Source organism: Phyllostomus hastatus, unplaced genomic scaffold, assembly GCF_019186645.2.
Source record: "Phyllostomus hastatus isolate PE091 unplaced genomic scaffold, TTU_PhHast_1.1 phas_contig_86, whole genome shotgun sequence".
Lineage (NCBI taxonomy): Eukaryota > Metazoa > Chordata > Mammalia > Chiroptera > Phyllostomidae > Phyllostomus > Phyllostomus hastatus.
In genome coordinates, this window is record NW_025333977.1 from 8,847,588 (window position 1) to 8,864,496 (window position 16,909).

At 37.6% G+C, this 16,909-nt stretch overlaps 1 protein-coding gene across 2 annotated transcripts in view; it reads left to right on the top strand.

Annotated features, from left to right (window-relative positions):
* Positions 1 to 2,501: 2,501 nt before the first annotated feature.
* Positions 2,502 to 16,909, top strand: part of MBNL1 (muscleblind like splicing regulator 1) — a 190,213-nt gene continuing 175,805 nt past the window's right edge. The window contains exon 1 of one of the 2 annotated variants that reach the window (XM_045851110.1): positions 2,502 to 2,712. The gene's annotated coding sequence lies outside the window, so the exon portion shown is untranslated. The remainder of the gene's footprint in view (positions 2,713 to 16,909) is intronic. The other variant, XM_045851101.1, reaches the window with a different exon arrangement.

The following is a 16,909-nucleotide window of genomic DNA, read 5'->3' on the forward strand; positions in this document are numbered from 1 at the left end:
GAAGAGGTCAAGTGAGTGCCATTCATATTTGACAACAAAGTCATCTGGTGACTTTGGGAAGAGAAACTTGGTGGACAGGAGAGGCAGAAACCAGAACGCCAAGGGATGAAGCTTGAGGGAGGTAAAAGGATTTAACAGTATGGCAGGTCCTAAAAATTTTAAACAGAATTACCATATGATTCAGCAATTTCCCTTCTGGCTATATAGCCAAAAGAATTGAAACTCGAACAGATATTTATACATGCTCATTCATAGCAGTGTTATTCACTATAGCCAAAAAGTGGAAAAACCCAAGTGTTCATCAAAGAACGAATGGATAAACAAGATGGGGTACATACATAACGGAAAATTATTCAGACTTGAAAAAAAAAGAAAATTCTGGCACATGCTACAACCGTGTTGAAACTGACTGAAACAAGTCAGACACACGAGGACAAATGTTCTATGATTTCATTTATACGAGGTGCCTACAGCAGTCAAATCCACAGCAGCAGAATGTAGAACGGTGCTTGCCAGGAGACTGGGTGAGCGGCAGTGGGGAGTGGGGAGTGACTTTTTAATGGATACAGAGTTTCAGTGTGGAAGGATGAAAAGTGTCTGGAAATGAAGGGTGGTGATTGCTGTACAACAATGTGCATATACTTAACACTTCTGAAGAGTCCACTTTAAAATGCTAAAAAAAAAGTCAATTTTATTTTATGCATATTCACACACACACACACACACACTCTATAAGGTCTTGGAGGAACTCAATGTCGACAACTTTCTCAAAAAGGGAAGTGGGTAAGACAGGGCAGACAGAGGAGCGTTTTTTAAGATGTCGGAACTTTGAGCATCCCCACCAGCCTGGAAGGGACTGTTTGTAGAAACAGTTGTATGTGCGCCCACCACCCAGGTCAAAGGGACACAGTACCAAGGCAGCCCCTTAAAATCCTAGACAGTGTGCTTCCAAAAGTGAGTCTGTGTCTTCAGAGACAGGCAGATAGATATCTGGACCTAGAGTTTCATAATAATGCTCAAATATCACAATATTAACATTTTCTCAAAATATGTTACATCTAAGCAATGTTATGCACATCAATAACTTCTTGTTCAAGGATTTTTCCTACAAGTATCTCACTAATAATTCAAATAGAATTTTATATTAATGGCATGCCGATGGGATTCTGTTTGGAGATTTTTTTTTGTTTTGTTTTGTGTGAGGGGACAGTTTTCTTAGCAGTGCTTGTTCTCATTTATTTTTACTTCCTGCAAATTCATATAAAATGTCAGTTTAGGTGAAGTGGAAAATCACCCCTAATTACACTTCACTGCCCCTTTTGAAACTAGAGTTAAGGGACAGAGGTACCCTGAAAGTACAATAGTTTCTAAAGTCCAGAAAGTGGTGCTTACAATATGTGGAAGTTTGTATAATAATTACGTTTTTCTTGCAATCCACCTCCTTCCTCTTCCTCAACACACAAGGGAGGTGGGGCTGGGACTGCCACATACAAATTGCAGCTACCCGTTTGCTTCTTCTTTTTTTTTTTTTTATTGTTGTTCAAGTACAGTTGCCTCCATTTTCCCGCCACCACTTTCCCCCACTCCACCCACCACCACCCTCAATACTTGCCCCCTTTGGTTTTGTGCATGGGTCCTTTATACATATTCTTTGATGACCTTTTCCCTTCTTTCCCCCATGTTCCCCGTCCCCCCTCCCTTCTGGTTGCTGACGGTTTGTTCTTTAGTTCAAAGTCTCTGGTTATATTTTGCTTGCTTGTTTGTTTTGTTGATTAGTTTCCACTTATAGGTGTTTCTATTATGCAGTGACAAGAGAGAAGTGCATATATAAGTATCTCCTTTTATTTGAAGTTGGCAATTGTATTTGCTTTGATCAACTGTTTTATGCCCTTTTTTGATCACTGTCCCATAAAAGTTGTTTAGTGCTCCAACCTGTTAGAAACTTAACCAGTTAAATGGTCAGCATTGCAGGAGGTACACGCATTTTTTGTTCTTGTGGCTGCATTGGAGAGAGACCATAGCACACGGATAAGCGGCAGTTTCAGTTTTGTAATGCTTTATCTATATGTAGCAGGCAACTACTCATGAGAAAGGAAGTTTAAGACTCATAGGTAAAAAAAACCATTACCCAGATTCCAGGAAAATACCGTTTACTGAAGTAAAAAAAAAAATTTGTTTCTTTTTTACAAGATGTCTGGAGTCAGATTAGCACTTAGGTCATACTCCAAAGACTTTAAATTAATTAGCTTTATAAAAGCAATTTCATTCCTTGTGTATCAGCTTGGCAGTTTTCTTCCGCACAGAGCAGTATTTTCTGGTTTTCTATGATAATCATTCAACCACACACAAGATGTTTCCTTATGTAAATGAGCAGTATTTAATCAAGTACAGGCCTCGATAACTTTTCTAAAATTTGCTTACATATATAAATATGTGTATACATTAGTTATATATGTGCACTGACACAAATTATAGCCTGTTACCGTGATTCCAAGTATAAGCTTTGTGCATAATTTTCCATTTTTAAAACATTTATAAAGCATAATGACTGTGGTGTTTCACAACTTCCTCTTTTGGTAGACTATCCTTTTGCAGAGGAAAAAGAAAATGACTCCAGAAGACAGTTGAGGGGAGAACAGAGCTCTTTGGAGGTGCTGGTAGTTTAACTCAACTATTTAAGCAGCTTAACGAGCAACTGTAAATAAGACAGAGGTAAGAAGAAACTGTTACTTGCTATTTTTTATTTTATTATTTGGATTACTATTGATAGTACAGCAATTTAAATGCTGGCTGGATTACAAAATAAATTAGATAAATGATACCTTTCTCCAGTGAGTAGTCAATATGTTAAATGAAAAAGTTTTAAAAATTTGCTTCAAAGTTCCAACTTCACATACAACCTTTGAAAAAGCTAGAGATTTAAAAACTTCTCATTGATGTCATTTTAACTGCAAAGTGAAAAATACTCTTTCTTCCTAATTTAATGCTGTGGGAACTTTTGGATTAATAATAAACTTTGAGAATTTTTTTTCTCCTAGCTCTAGTTTATTCCTAACACTTGTAAATTCTCCTACATATATCCTTTTGTTAATTTTGCATTTACTAGTTGGACATTATCCAGGAAAAAAGAAATCTTACATTTGTTTTTACCCACTGCCAAAATACATCATATTATTTACATTGTGACATTTTAGTATTATTTTTCATGTTACCATATTATGATATTTAAATACTAGAGAAGAAGTAATTTATAGTATAGATAGTATGATTTTGAAATCTAAATAAGACAAGTAAATCTAATTTAGAAATTCAACTTTTTTAAATAAAATTAATTTACAATAAAAATGCTTAAAAATAGAGAAAGAACTAAAACAAAGTAAGACCATTTGGATTCATAATTGGAGATCCAATTAAGCAAAAACTGATCTCATTATGAGATCAAAACTGAAATGCTAAAATAATTTAAATCCAGCAGAAAATATTTTCTTGACTGTGCCCGTCTGGAGCAATGCTTATACATATTAACTATTTAATATAATATATTTATTATTTAGCAATTTTAAACCTTCCTTCTAAAAACAGTCAGTTTCTTTATACTTTGGTATGAACATTGTGGCATATAATACATTTTTTAAAATGGAAAATGAACTCCTGTTTACTCATATGAAAGTTTGGATAGTTTGTTGCTAGCTACTCATTTCGAGATGGTGGTCAACATCACGCATTTGCTGTTTGAGATTTGGTAAAGGTAAATATCCTAAGTAACAGAATATTTAAGTGCTTGCCTAACTTTTTTACATTTTGTTTTAATCTCATGGCTTCTGAAAGAGAAAGCTCGAATTGTTCCATCAAATAATGGATTTAACCTGTATTAATTTGGGTAAACAGTGCTCACCTACTGGTTCTATTACATTACCTGGAAAATGGGATTTTTTGACATGAGGCACTAACAAGAGATTACAGGGAGAAGGAAAACAGATTTTTAGTATTACAAATTCAGGAAATGCTCTGTCAACTCAAGTCTGACATCCTTAACAAGATCAACATTTTTAAATGGAGTTGAGAGTTGTGAGAAACCCATAAATACTGTGCGTCCTCAACCTCTGTATCCCACACTAATTAAACACAACTAATTCCATTAGAGTTTGATTATGTTATTTACAACAATACTATTTTAATGCCCTCTTTTTTTAAAAAAAAAGGAAGAATTTTTCAATGTCCAGAATTTTAAGTACAAGATATATGTTTTTTATCATGGACTATTAACTGTTGTAGCTGGGTTGTACATAGCATGGTATTACACTGAATAACCACTAATAGCCCAGAAAACAGCCCGAGGAGGTCACAATCTTAACTGATGACCACTGTAATTAAGAGCAGCAAATGAAGGGTAAGGCACTAGAGAAGAGAGGCCGTCTCGCTGGCAAGACAGATGTGTTGATGTTGTTGTTGCTGTTAAGAATTATTATAGTTTCTGAATGAATAGCCTAGATCTAGATTCTGGAAAATAAGTTTAAAATGTATTCTGTCTTTGAGAAACTTGCATTTGCAGAAGAAAATATAGTGCCCATCTGGCTGCATTTCCACGAGACATAAAGATTGTTGAAGGTGGCATTTGTGACATTGTCAGGAGACCAGGGCTCGCGTTGCACATGCTTTTTATTTCCCATACTGTTGTAAGAAAAAGCATTTAGAGCCTGCCCCTAAAGCCATGGTTTTAAAGTGAAGTGAGATATAATGTTGTAAACAATTTATTGCTGGAAAACAGAGATCTTGACTTTTGAACTATAGACACATATTTTACTATCTTTCATTAAGGTTGTGTTCACTTTGACACACTAAGACATAAATTCGCACTGACTGTAATAAAAGTTGAGAAGGGATGATTTCTGTGCGGCATTATAAAATTTTATATCCGTCTTAATAAGGCATGGTTGCCTATGACAAGCGAGGGAGCTTGCTGGGGACCAGTCAAATGATTCATCTCAAGGGTTGATTCGGCTAGTCTCACCATGTAGGGGTGACTCCCTCCTTCACAATATGAACTTCCCACCTGTTGAAGCTGCTTATGGTGGGCTCTGTCCCATCCCCACTTTCTTTGCGCCTTTCAAATAATAATTCCACTTTGAAACAACAACGCTATTTGTTTTTTTAACACGAGTGCGAAGACTTCCAAAAGAACTTTCGAAAGGTTGAAATATTTGTTGGTTTGTTTGCTTTGTTTTTCCTTCGGTTGGTCATTTTCACAGTTACAAAAAATACAAAAGAAAGATTATGATTTGGGTGCAGACTAATAGCGATGGAACGCGGGAAAAAAAAATCCTCTAAATCTAGATAATGTGGATCTTCCTGCCTTTAAAAACAAATTCGTGTCCTCCTACACTTGTTGAAATATTTATTTGTAATACATGTGACTTTATTTTAGTTGATATGACATGTAGCATATTTGTATTTATTATATTAATTAAAATATATGTTAAGTAAATGAAAAAATATTGTTTTCACAAAAATATGCACAGTGGCAGTACATGTGCTCTGTAAGAGAGAACATGTATTTCATTTCCATGTAAGAAATAATTTCTGCCAATATAAAGGAAAATGCAATTATTTTTGCATTTCTGCATATTTGCATTTAAAGTGTACATTAAATGCAGATAATTATATATATATACACATCTCTAGTTAGAAAATAAAAGCTGTTGTTTTTATAATCTTTAAAATATAAATTATTTCTTGTTTGAGCATTATTGTTATAGTTCCTGACATTTACCTGACATCATTGATTTTTTTTATTTTACTTGAACTAAAACTGGGAACTGAGATTCATTGTTTTCCAAATTCCTTCCAGCTTTATTTTTTCAACTTCCTATAAATGTGCAGAAAATAGATTTTAATTTTTTCAGAATGAGGAAAACGCTAAATTTGTATTTTTAAATCCAAATTTTTAAAAAATGGTATTTAAACCATTCATTAACATTGGAACCATGGAAAGTAGATCAGAAATTAAGTTAGTCTACAGGCACTGCTCTGTGAACTAGCATAAAGTGTCACATCTCATCATTTTTCTACTTTATAGAGATTTCATCACACACTTTTAGTGTTTTATATTATGTGCTGGTTATCACATTCTCAAAACTCTTCTTATTTGGAAACAATATAAATAGTAATATGATCTTGAAAAACATCACCAGTTTGTTCTCAATATGGAAAAAATAGTCTTTTTTTCTTTAAATATACCTTAGTTGAATTCATTTTCATTTTTCGTAGGAAAAAAACTTAAACAGATGCTTTTATTCTTTTTCTATGTTGCTGAACAGGTCTGAATTAGAGGAGAGGCAAAATCATTCCATGAAATGGGGCTGCTTTCTGATGACACTGAATTTTTTTAAGTGCTCACTAGAAATGCTTGTAATATTTCATTTTTTACATTTTTTAAAGTTCAGAATTAATAATTTTAAGCTTAAAGTTCTAAAAAAATAATAAAATTAACTCCCATATCCTCTTGCTAAGATTTGCCTAACCTTATTTTTTTACCCTATCTACTTTATAATTTGCTCTCATTCTTTATATCTTTCATCTCCATAATTTCCCTCCCAAACCACCTAAGTTATAAAGCAACATAGGCCTTTACTTCAGTGTCTTATTACTAAAAGTAGAGGTGATGTTTTACATAGTGGTTACATACAATTATCTACTTCATAAGTTCCATGGATATACTTTTATCTAATGTGTCCATACTCTAGTCGTGCTGCTCACCTAAGAATACCCTTTGTGATATTTTCTCCTCCAGAAAAGGGTCGAGTGCAAAGTCCAGTCTCACAGTTAGCTGCAAAGTCTCTTCAGCCTCCCCTAGTCTTTTATGAAACTGAAAATGTTAATGAGTGCAGCCTATTCACCAACTCCTTTCTTTTCAACAGAACGTTTCTCACTTTGCATTTGTCTGACATTTCCTCGTGATGAGATGGTGGTTGTGCATTTTCTGCTAGAATGCTGCACACGTGACGGAGTTTCCTTTCTGGCTTTCGTCTCTAGAATGAGCGCTCGACGCTCATCTGTCCCACACTGGCAATCATTTGGGTCGCCTAGTCAAGGTGGTGCCTGATGTCTACATTTTATAATGATGGCTCTTCATGAGAAATTTCCCACTGGGTTTAGTATTAACTGTTGCTCTGATCTGATGCAATCTTTCTTATCATCAGTACAAAGAAATGATGTTTTAACTCCAAGACTCCTGGCACAAGTGTGTCAATCTTTGGCTTTCTACTGCAAGCAAAAGAAACTCCCTCCTCTCCCATTTATGTAATTATTCATAAATGTATCTCTCTGTTACTGAATTTCTGTCTTTCAAGTGCTTTATAATTCATTACTGCCTAATTATTTTGATGCTCCAATTGACCACATTCTAGCTTCTGCGTCTTTGTGGCCTTCCCCTACTATGTTACTGAGTATTTAGTTATGTGTACTTCGTGGCTTAAAAAGGTGTTCTGGTAGATCTGATACCTAGCCTGTTCCACCCCTAGAACTATTCACTTCTCATTTCTTTTAGTGGGGAATGGTGTTAGAGGCTGAGATCTGGGAGTCAGGATGCTCACTGCCACTGGAGTATTTTTGCTCCTTGAGCCTTTCAGGTAAATGTATCAATGCATACACACAGGCAGAGACACAAATATGCAAGTGTGCATACACAAACTGATATGCATGTATACATAAACACACACACACACACACACATATATATATATATATATTTGGGGCATGATGAGTTCATCTAATACCTCCAATTCCAACTTGTCTGCACAGGATTTTTGCTTGCCCTCCCCAATTTCTATATTCAAGTGCTCCTTTTTCCACAGTATGAGCCCTGGGTCCTAACAATATCATCATGCTTATTCATTGTTCAATTCCATCATACATCTGAAATCACTTCTGAATTGCTTTACCTAAACCACTACAACAAGCAAACCCACTGAAAAAGAATGCAGGGTTTTTGTGTGCTCCTCCCTACTACACACTCAAATGCCACCAAATATTGTGTTTGTAAGTTATTTGAATGATTCCTTCCTTCCTTCCTTCCTTCCCTACCTACTTCCCTTTGTCCCTAATTTCCTTCCCTCCTCCCTGCTTCCCTTCCCTCCTGCCCTCCTCCTCACCCACTCCCTCCCACCCTCCCACTGTGTTCTTTTTTTGTTCAGAGTTATCACAGTATTCATTTGAAATACAATTGGGTTCATTTGTTTCAGCTTGTTTGCAGTTTTAGGATCTTTTTCCCCCTTTGCATTCTTATTGATTTAATTTCATTTTTAAAATTGGTTTACTTTAATCTTTTTTCTCTAAGCCATGAAGATTAATTGCTTCTTGCCCCAGCTATTTTTATTAAACAAACCTCATATGTCCTAATTCAACCATTATGATACAATTTAGAAATAACTGATTGAGTTATTAGATGAGCTTCTATCTTTATATTTCAATTCTATTCAAACTACATTTACTGTAGCCTGAAGTCAATTACCTTCTTGGGCATTCCAGAAACTGACAATTCCAGATAAGAAAATAGATATCTATGGTACTGGTCAATCTTATACATTTATTATTCCAGAGGTTATTTTTTAAGTCTAAATATATCATCCCATAATTGGATAAGGAAAGAAACAACCATGAATTCGTGTAGTTCATATGTACTGGAAAAAATTCTCACCCTTTTACATAAGTGATTCTAGAATATTCCTATTCTCACTACTCCCCCATATTCTACTCTAGTAATCATAACCTTGAATACATGTTAATATTTGTGGTAGCAAGAGAAAGTGGGTCCATGTCAAAAGATTTATTTTCAATTTCCATTCTGTCTGCAGGTCTTGGGTAAGTTACTTCTCTTCTTTCTCCAGGTACCTTGTCCATTAACTTTAAATTTTAAAAAGGAAATCCATATTACCTTAACTTTCTGCCAATTTCTACACTCATACCTCAAAAGGGATCATTAAATTTCTTTACTCAGATATTGACAAGCATCTCAAAGTCAACATATCCACAGTAAAATTCCTCATTGCCTTCCCTTCTCTGCTCCATCCCCATTGTTTTTTGCTCAGTAATTGGCATTATCTTACGCTCATTTATCTAGATCAAAAGCATCACTGATTCCTTTCTTTCCCTCCCCCACATCCTACTTATCCATAAATTTCAAAATATATCCCAAGGCTGACCAGGCTCACGCCTTCCACCACCTGGAGTACCACTTGAGACACTACCATCTCCATTCTAGTAACAGCTCTCTTCTGGTTGTAGTCTCCTCTGAAGTTTTTCTTTTTCTATTCTTGCATCCTTGCCAGCATCGCCTTTTAAATTCTAAGTCAAATCATGTGGCTCCCTTCTCAAAGTTCTTCAATGGCTTCCTATTTTCATTGGAATAAAATCCACATTGCTCACTGTAGGTTTCATGTCTTGGCCCCCACCTGTACCTCCCCTCTCATATCCTATTGCTCATCCCTTTATTCACTCAGCTCTGGCTCCACCCCTCATTTCGCCCCTAGGATATTCTAACCGCGTTTCTGATTCAGGGACTTTCTCATGCTCTTCCTCTCTCCTGGCATGCTCTTCCCACATGTATTACTGTGACACAATTCTTCTTTGTTTAAATCTCCGCTCAGATGTTCCTCCAAAGGAATGTCTCCCATGACCAGCTGCACATTGTGGTGTGATAATATCTAACCCAGTCACTCTTTCTCCTTTTGTCCCATTCTAATTTTCTTAACAGCACTTAATAGTACATAAAAATGTCACCTTTATTTCCTTATTCAATTATTTATTGTCTGTTCCTCCCACTAGAATGTAAGTTCCATGAGGGTAGGGATTTGGTCTGTTTCGTTTGTGCTCTAACCTCAGTCCCTAGAATAATGCATGGAACATAGTAGGTACTCAAGTAAATGGCGATTAAGATAAAGAGCTCATCTCCTGGCTGGTGTAGCTCAGTGGATTAAGTGCAGGCTGCAAACCAAAGTGTCGCAGGTTCGATTCCCAGTCAGGGCACATGCCTGGGTTGCAGGCCATGGCCCCCGGCAACTGCACATTGATGTTTCTCTCTCTCTTTCTCCCTCCCTTCCCTCTCTAAAAATAAATAAATAAAGTCTTTTAAAAAGATAAAGAGCTCAGCATTTCTGAGCCACACATAGAGTGAAAATAGGCATAATAAAAATAACACCTACCTCGCATGGTCGCCTGGAGCAAGCCATGGTCATGGTGGGGCTCTAAACGACCATGCAGTTGACAGCTGGGGATATTTCTGTTAACGTGGAGTGAAAGGAACTGAAACAAAAAAGTGGTCTTCAGAGGCAACAAGTAGACCGAGAAGTTCTCCTTTTTTCTGTGTGGGCTCTTCCACTGAGCTGAAAAAAGATGAGTTCATGGTGGCTGCTGCTAGTCTCTCAGAAGCCTATGCGGCAATCGCTCTGCATTGCTGCCCCTCTGGCCTTGCACTTGTCTGCCCCTGCCCGCCCCACCCAGCAACACATGTGCCCACCTTTGTTTGCCAGTTAGGATGCATTGCTTTCCTCCAGCCAAATGGAAGAGCAATCTCCTTTCAGAATCCTTTCCTGATTAACCATCTGCCTGTGCTGGCCTCACGGCTGTGCATATAGTTCACATATTGTTTTGCAATTATTTCCTGCTTCTATTTTTGGTCTTGAAGTGGATTACAAAGCTACTCTAGGGAAACTGTTTCTTTTGTGCCAGCATATCAGGTTTAAGGTTAGAAATATGAGTTGGTTCTTGAGAGTATTGGGTCCTAAATAACAAAGATGACCACGATGATAGTAATGACAATGTTAATAGCAGTAGCTTTCCTATTACATTTCTTAGTATCAGTTTTAGCACCATTGCATATCATTTTTAGTACTAGTTTTTAGTGATATTTTAAAATATCTTTTTATGTCAGGTGCTTCCCATGATTACCAAATTTCATGCCCACAGCAAGTCTGTGAAATAAATAAAATTATTTCTGTTTTACAGATTAAAAAAAAAAGCTTAGCCCTGGCTGGCGTAGCTCAGTGGATTGAGTGCAGGCTGCAAACCAAAGTGTCGCAGGTTCGATTCCCAGTCAGGGTACATGCCTGGGTTGCAGGCCATGACCCCCAGCAACTGCACATTGATGTTTCTCTCTCTCTATCTCCCTCCCTTCCCTCTCTAAAAATAAATAAATAAAATCTTTTTTAAAAAGCTTAACAAAGTACAGCATGCAGAATATGGTCAATAATAACTACATATGGTGACAGGTGAGTAGTAGACTTATGAGGGCACAATCACTTGTAAGTTATAAAATTGTGTACCCACTGTCCTACGCACCTGAAACTAATATAAAATAACATTCAATGCCAACTGTAATTGAAAAATAATTAAAGGGAAAAGGCTTAGTGTGTGAAAGACAGCTTCATAACGGTCACGAAACAGATCTTGGTGTGCAGGTGTCTAAGGGGGACCTTTATCATATTGTTATTCTGCCTCTCCTGCTTATTTATTGAGAAGGAAGGCAGACAAAGCTGTGGTTTAGACACAGCTAAGACTCTACAAATTAAATGGTGCAGCCCCAGCCTCAGATGTCTTATACTCTGATTTGAAAAATCTTAAAAGAAGCAGATTTTCAGCCATAATATGAAAAATAAAAGTGTCACCTGAGACATAAGGATAATTGACAGCCATACTTTCAGGGGCTGTGATGGCGCGAGGCTCCCTGGGAAAAAGCAACTTTGAAGTTGAAGCATCAAAATTGTGATTGGGTGGGAAAGTGTTGGGGAAATCCATTTTCAAAAAACTCAGAAGAATCTCTGAGAACTGAGAACATACTTGCATACTACATGAGATTTATTTTGAGCTATTTTTTTCTCTATTCGGTTGTCCTCATAGGAGGTATTCGGTAGGTCTGACTTTGTGGTTCTTCTCAGGAAGTAGGTGGTGTGATAGAGGATTTTAGTTCTTGTGAGAAGGCTCTGTTTTCATTTCAAAAGACGTTCGTTCACATATTTATATATCAAGCATCATCCATTTGAGTGCTGATCTAGATACAGGGGAGACAGTGATGGATAAGACCAAGTTTCTGCCCTCAAGGAGCTGAACTTGAGGTTACTGGGGACAATGAGTAAACCATTAAATGTTTAAAAAGGAAGTTTCAGGTGATGATAGCCACGAGAAGAAGATTCGGCAAAGTAAAAGGATAGAGAGATGGAGGAGGAAAAGAGGTTTACCTAGCTGGCCTCCAGGGCTGGCCTCTCAAAAGTGAAACAGTTAAGCTACGACCTGAACAATGAGAAGGTTGGAGCTCCATGCAGAGAAGTCAGGAAACAGTGGCCCAGCAGGCGTGATGGGAGGAGCAGAGGCAGGACGCAGGCTGGCATATTGGAGAAGCAGAAAGGGGGAGTACAAGTCTCAGAGGGTGGTGGGAGATGACGCTAAGGAGGTGACAAAGGACTAGGTCACCAAGGTTGCAGGCCAAGAAAAGGAATTGTACCTTGTAAGCAAATATTTGCCAGTACATGCACATGCATGAACTAGGGAGAGGAATGCAATGAATGAATCATTCATATCTGTATTTAACACAGGCCAGGGAAAACTGTTGTTTCAAGGCAAGCAGGAATTACTTCTTAGGTGAAAAGCTTTCTTCAGAAATAAATTATTATATTTAGAGAAGTTTCAGCTAAGCTGCATTTACCTTCAAAGGTTAACTGTATTTTCATGCCCTTTCATTTCCATAACAGCTGTGAGTCTGATAAAAGTGAAAAGGGCTCAAATATTATTTAAATTTGCCAACTTAAAATTTTTCAGCTATTTTACTATGGAATAATTGACACTATTATGGCCATTGAAAACAGGTACACTGATGTCTGGTAATGGGGTCATTAGGCACTTTCACTTTTGCATGGCTGTGAAGCAGAGAAGACTAGAGAAAGGCTATTTTCCAGTCCCCAATGACAATAGACAATAGAGACCCTTGCAACATCAACCTGTTTCCCTTCTAAGTGGTAGTAACTTACTCTGCATTTGCCACAGTAATTATAAATTTTCTCAGATGTATTTCTATTATCTCAGTAGATCTAAATGACCCAATTGTTACTTTTTAAATTCCAGAATTAGTTGCATACAATTTTGGGGTGAGTTGGCTGGTTGAGTGTGATTTGGGAAGGGAAAGCAATAGCTTACTGAAAAGGGCATATTATTATTATTATTATTATTATTATTATTATTATTATTATTATTATTATTTACAGAGGGTCAACATCTATTCACTAAGAACCACAAGAACAAATGGCCTCCCCCAATACTTAAGAAGCTAAGGACAAGGAGAGGAAGGGATTGAGAAGTACAATTTGATAGTTACGGAGTAGTCAGGGCTGTAAAGTGCAGCCTCAGGAATGTAGTCAATAATATTGCAATAGCTTGCCTGGTGCAAAGTGAGCACTGGGAATATCGGGGGCAGCACTTAGTGAAGTATGATTGTCTAACCACTCTAACATGCACCTAAAACTAATACAAAATAATATTGACTGTAACTGCAATTAGAAAATGAAATTTAAAATTCTTTAAAAAGTACAAAATAAAAAAGAAAGAATATTCATGGAAGTGAACAAAAAGTTGTTGACAACGAGTATGGCTTCTATTTCTGGTTAAGAGATGACAGTGAAAAACTCTATTGTGGCCTTGGATGTGTGAGCTAGAAGGGTGACAATGGGTGGGGCGTGGAGGAACACAATTGCAATTCCCCCAAGGCAGGCAGACATCAAATTGTAGGAGCCAGAAGCTAATTCTTGAGTGCTCCTGACAATGCCCAGATAGGAAACCATATGCCACTGGTATTGGGAAGTATGGAGGAGTGCAGATGACTTATATGCTCTTTAAGTGGTGCATTTTATCTTACCATGTAAATATGATGATTCACCATATTACAGGATTATTGTAAAGTGTGAGATGCTGTGTGGTTTCCAAGGGCATGCGTGTGAGAGAATAAACGTGTGAAAATCTGCGATGTGTGAATATAAGAGAACACTCCTAAGATGTGAAGCCACGCCCCGACCTGCTGCTTACCTTAGGCAGACAGATTAACCAAGTGGTATATCTATTGAAAGTAGGAGAGTAGCAGGATTTCTGTCAATTGCACCATTTGTTAATTTAGGAGGAGAGCATAGAAAGAGCACATGGCCTTGCGACGTGACTCTGTTTAGTTAACTTGATGATCGTCACCCTCCAGAACTGGATGCTAAGGATGCTTCTCCAGAGCCAGTCTGCCTCTCCCTCTGCCTTATTTGGCGTTGTTCCTCTGGTTGGAAAAGAATCTCTCTCACAAGCGTAAATTAAATATTCCTCTTTCTGTGGATGATGTCATCATTCCTGCGGCCCAAGCCTTTGTTACTAAATCATACTTAGCAACACATTATCATTCTTTTCTCCCTTAGAGTTCTAAGCATGTTTGTTCTGATGAAGTTGAGAGACACATTTTTCAGGGAGGTAAAAGTAAAAGCTGAGGGGAAAACAAGCTATGCTTGGAAGGATCTCTTGACTGTGTTGCTTAAAAGAAACAAGTAGACAACTACATTTTTATCCTACGGCAACAGTTCTTACCAAGTAAAAAAGAAATCATATATGGCTCTAAAGGAAGAAGTTTCTATGCAACCATGCATCAATATACTCTTCTTTAAATCGGTAGAAGCTTTTTGCTTGGCTTGGCCCTCTCCTGTTTTGCCTTGTGAAGTGGGTGGTGGGGAGGGGAGTTGAACAAAAGAAAGCTGTGCGCTAACCAATTAAGACTGATGGTTCTAAAGTGCCCGCTTCTCATTCCAGAGAACATCATGGATTCCCTTTTAATTGCATCGGACCTACCCATTCAAAAAACTGTAAGAGGATCAGCTCCTTATCTTGCAAAGAGTAGCTGTAAATTTCTTCAAGTTGTCATTTATTTTGAATCCTTATATTTAGAAGATAACCTGAAGTTTAACATGAGTTTATTCTTTTGAATATTTGAGATTTTAAACTCACAGGTATTATCTATTTTAAATAACAGAAGTAGCGATCCTTCCTCAAAGGCCTGACCTATGTTAAGTTCACTTTCATGATGGCATTCATCATCCCAGTTTTATGCAGCACACACTGTAAGGTTTCAGGAAGCTGAGACTGAGAGACTGTCCAGAACCCCGTGCCTAATAACAGACTCCAAAGACTGTTTTTCTTTCACAAGAAATAAGGCCAAGGGCAAAACAGCAGCCTTTGAAATAACACCCCCTTGTTTTTTAACTTGATTCTTCTAAAATATGTGGTGCACACACAGGCGAGAGGGAGCTGGGTTTGTTCTATTGCCAAGGGCAGTCAGCAATACATGCAGAAGAGCAAGCTTGCAGCAGCCCTGACTGTTACTTATGGAGACTGGCCTATGTGTCATACTTAGCAAGTATGTACCTGTTATCAATAACTCCAAAGCAGACCGTGTTCTCCCTTAGTCACCTGGTGATTTAGTCATAAATGAAATAGATTTACTTGAGTTGGCTTCTTTCATTGTGGCAAGGAAGATATCCAAAGTTGTGCCCAGGATCATCCGTGGGCTGCCTTTTCCGTATAACTGATGTGGCTACTTCATATAAGCTGGATATCTAATGGCAAGTCTGCCCTTTTCCACAAGTTCAAATCTAACCTAACAAAGTTAATGTCACCCGGGGTCCATGTAGAGTTTTCAGTATTTAGGGTTCCCAACAAATATATTTACAGCTTTTCCCAAGACCTCGCCCGGGAGCACAAACCTCCAAAATAAAGCTCATCTGCCTGTTTTCATGGCTAATTGGCCGCTTATTTCCTCGGCGGGGTCTAAGAAAACCTTACCCTATCTACCAGACTGTGTAAGAATAAACAGACTTCATAGTCTTCACAAGGTAGAAAAACCATTCTGACTCAGTCTGTAATTTAGACTATCTTTAGAGAAGAATGACTTCATGAAAAGAGACGCCCAGGGTGGCCAGCCTCTATTATCCAGTTACCTTTTTCTTTACTTAATTGTAGAGACTAAATGACAGGTGGGGAAGTGCTTTTGCGGGAACGTGGGAGTCCTGCAGCTGTAGAAAGAAGGTATACTGTGCGTGGGAGTAAGCCTGTGGGCTGGAGTTAGACACCATGGCTCTATTGCTAGTCTAAAGTAATCAGGTATAAACATCTTTGTAATGGTACCTGAATGCAATTCATAAACTCCTGTTAAAGGCACTTGACACATTATTTAAAATATGCACAAATTACCTTTTATATCCGGGACCAGAAAAAAAAATATTTACATCCAGGAACATCTTTAAAAAAAAAAAAAGCCTTTCACTTGCACAAAAGATAATACTATTGGCTTTTTAAAAATATTCAAAATGTATTTTATTTAAGAGAGAGGAAGGGGGCGGGGGGGCGGGACTTGTTGTCCCACTTACTTATTCATTCATTGGTTGATTCTTGTATGTGCCCTAATCAGGGGTCAAACCTGCAACCATGGTGTATTGGGACAATGCTCTAACCAACTAGGCTACCAGGGGTCAAACCTGTAACCGTGGTGTATTGGGACAGTGCTCTAACCAACTGAGCTACCTGGCCAGAGCCTATTGGATTTTCATACATTAATGCAAAAGCTGACACGCTATACTTTCTAAAAGTACAAAAGAGAAGCTGGCTTTGTCAGTAGCTATCAAAACCTTAAAAGAGTAAACCCAGGAAATGAATGAAAGTAAACACACAAATTCCACAAAAACCAATGCAGCAAGGACAGTATAGTAGCAATCAGTCAAAAAAAAGCTTTTGGTCCTTGCTCAAGGGCTGTGTGGTGGACACCCCGAGTCTTAACAGGAATAAAGTCACTGTTTCACATCACCAGTAACAGAATTCTATTTTACAGACTCTATTTTATAAATCAGTG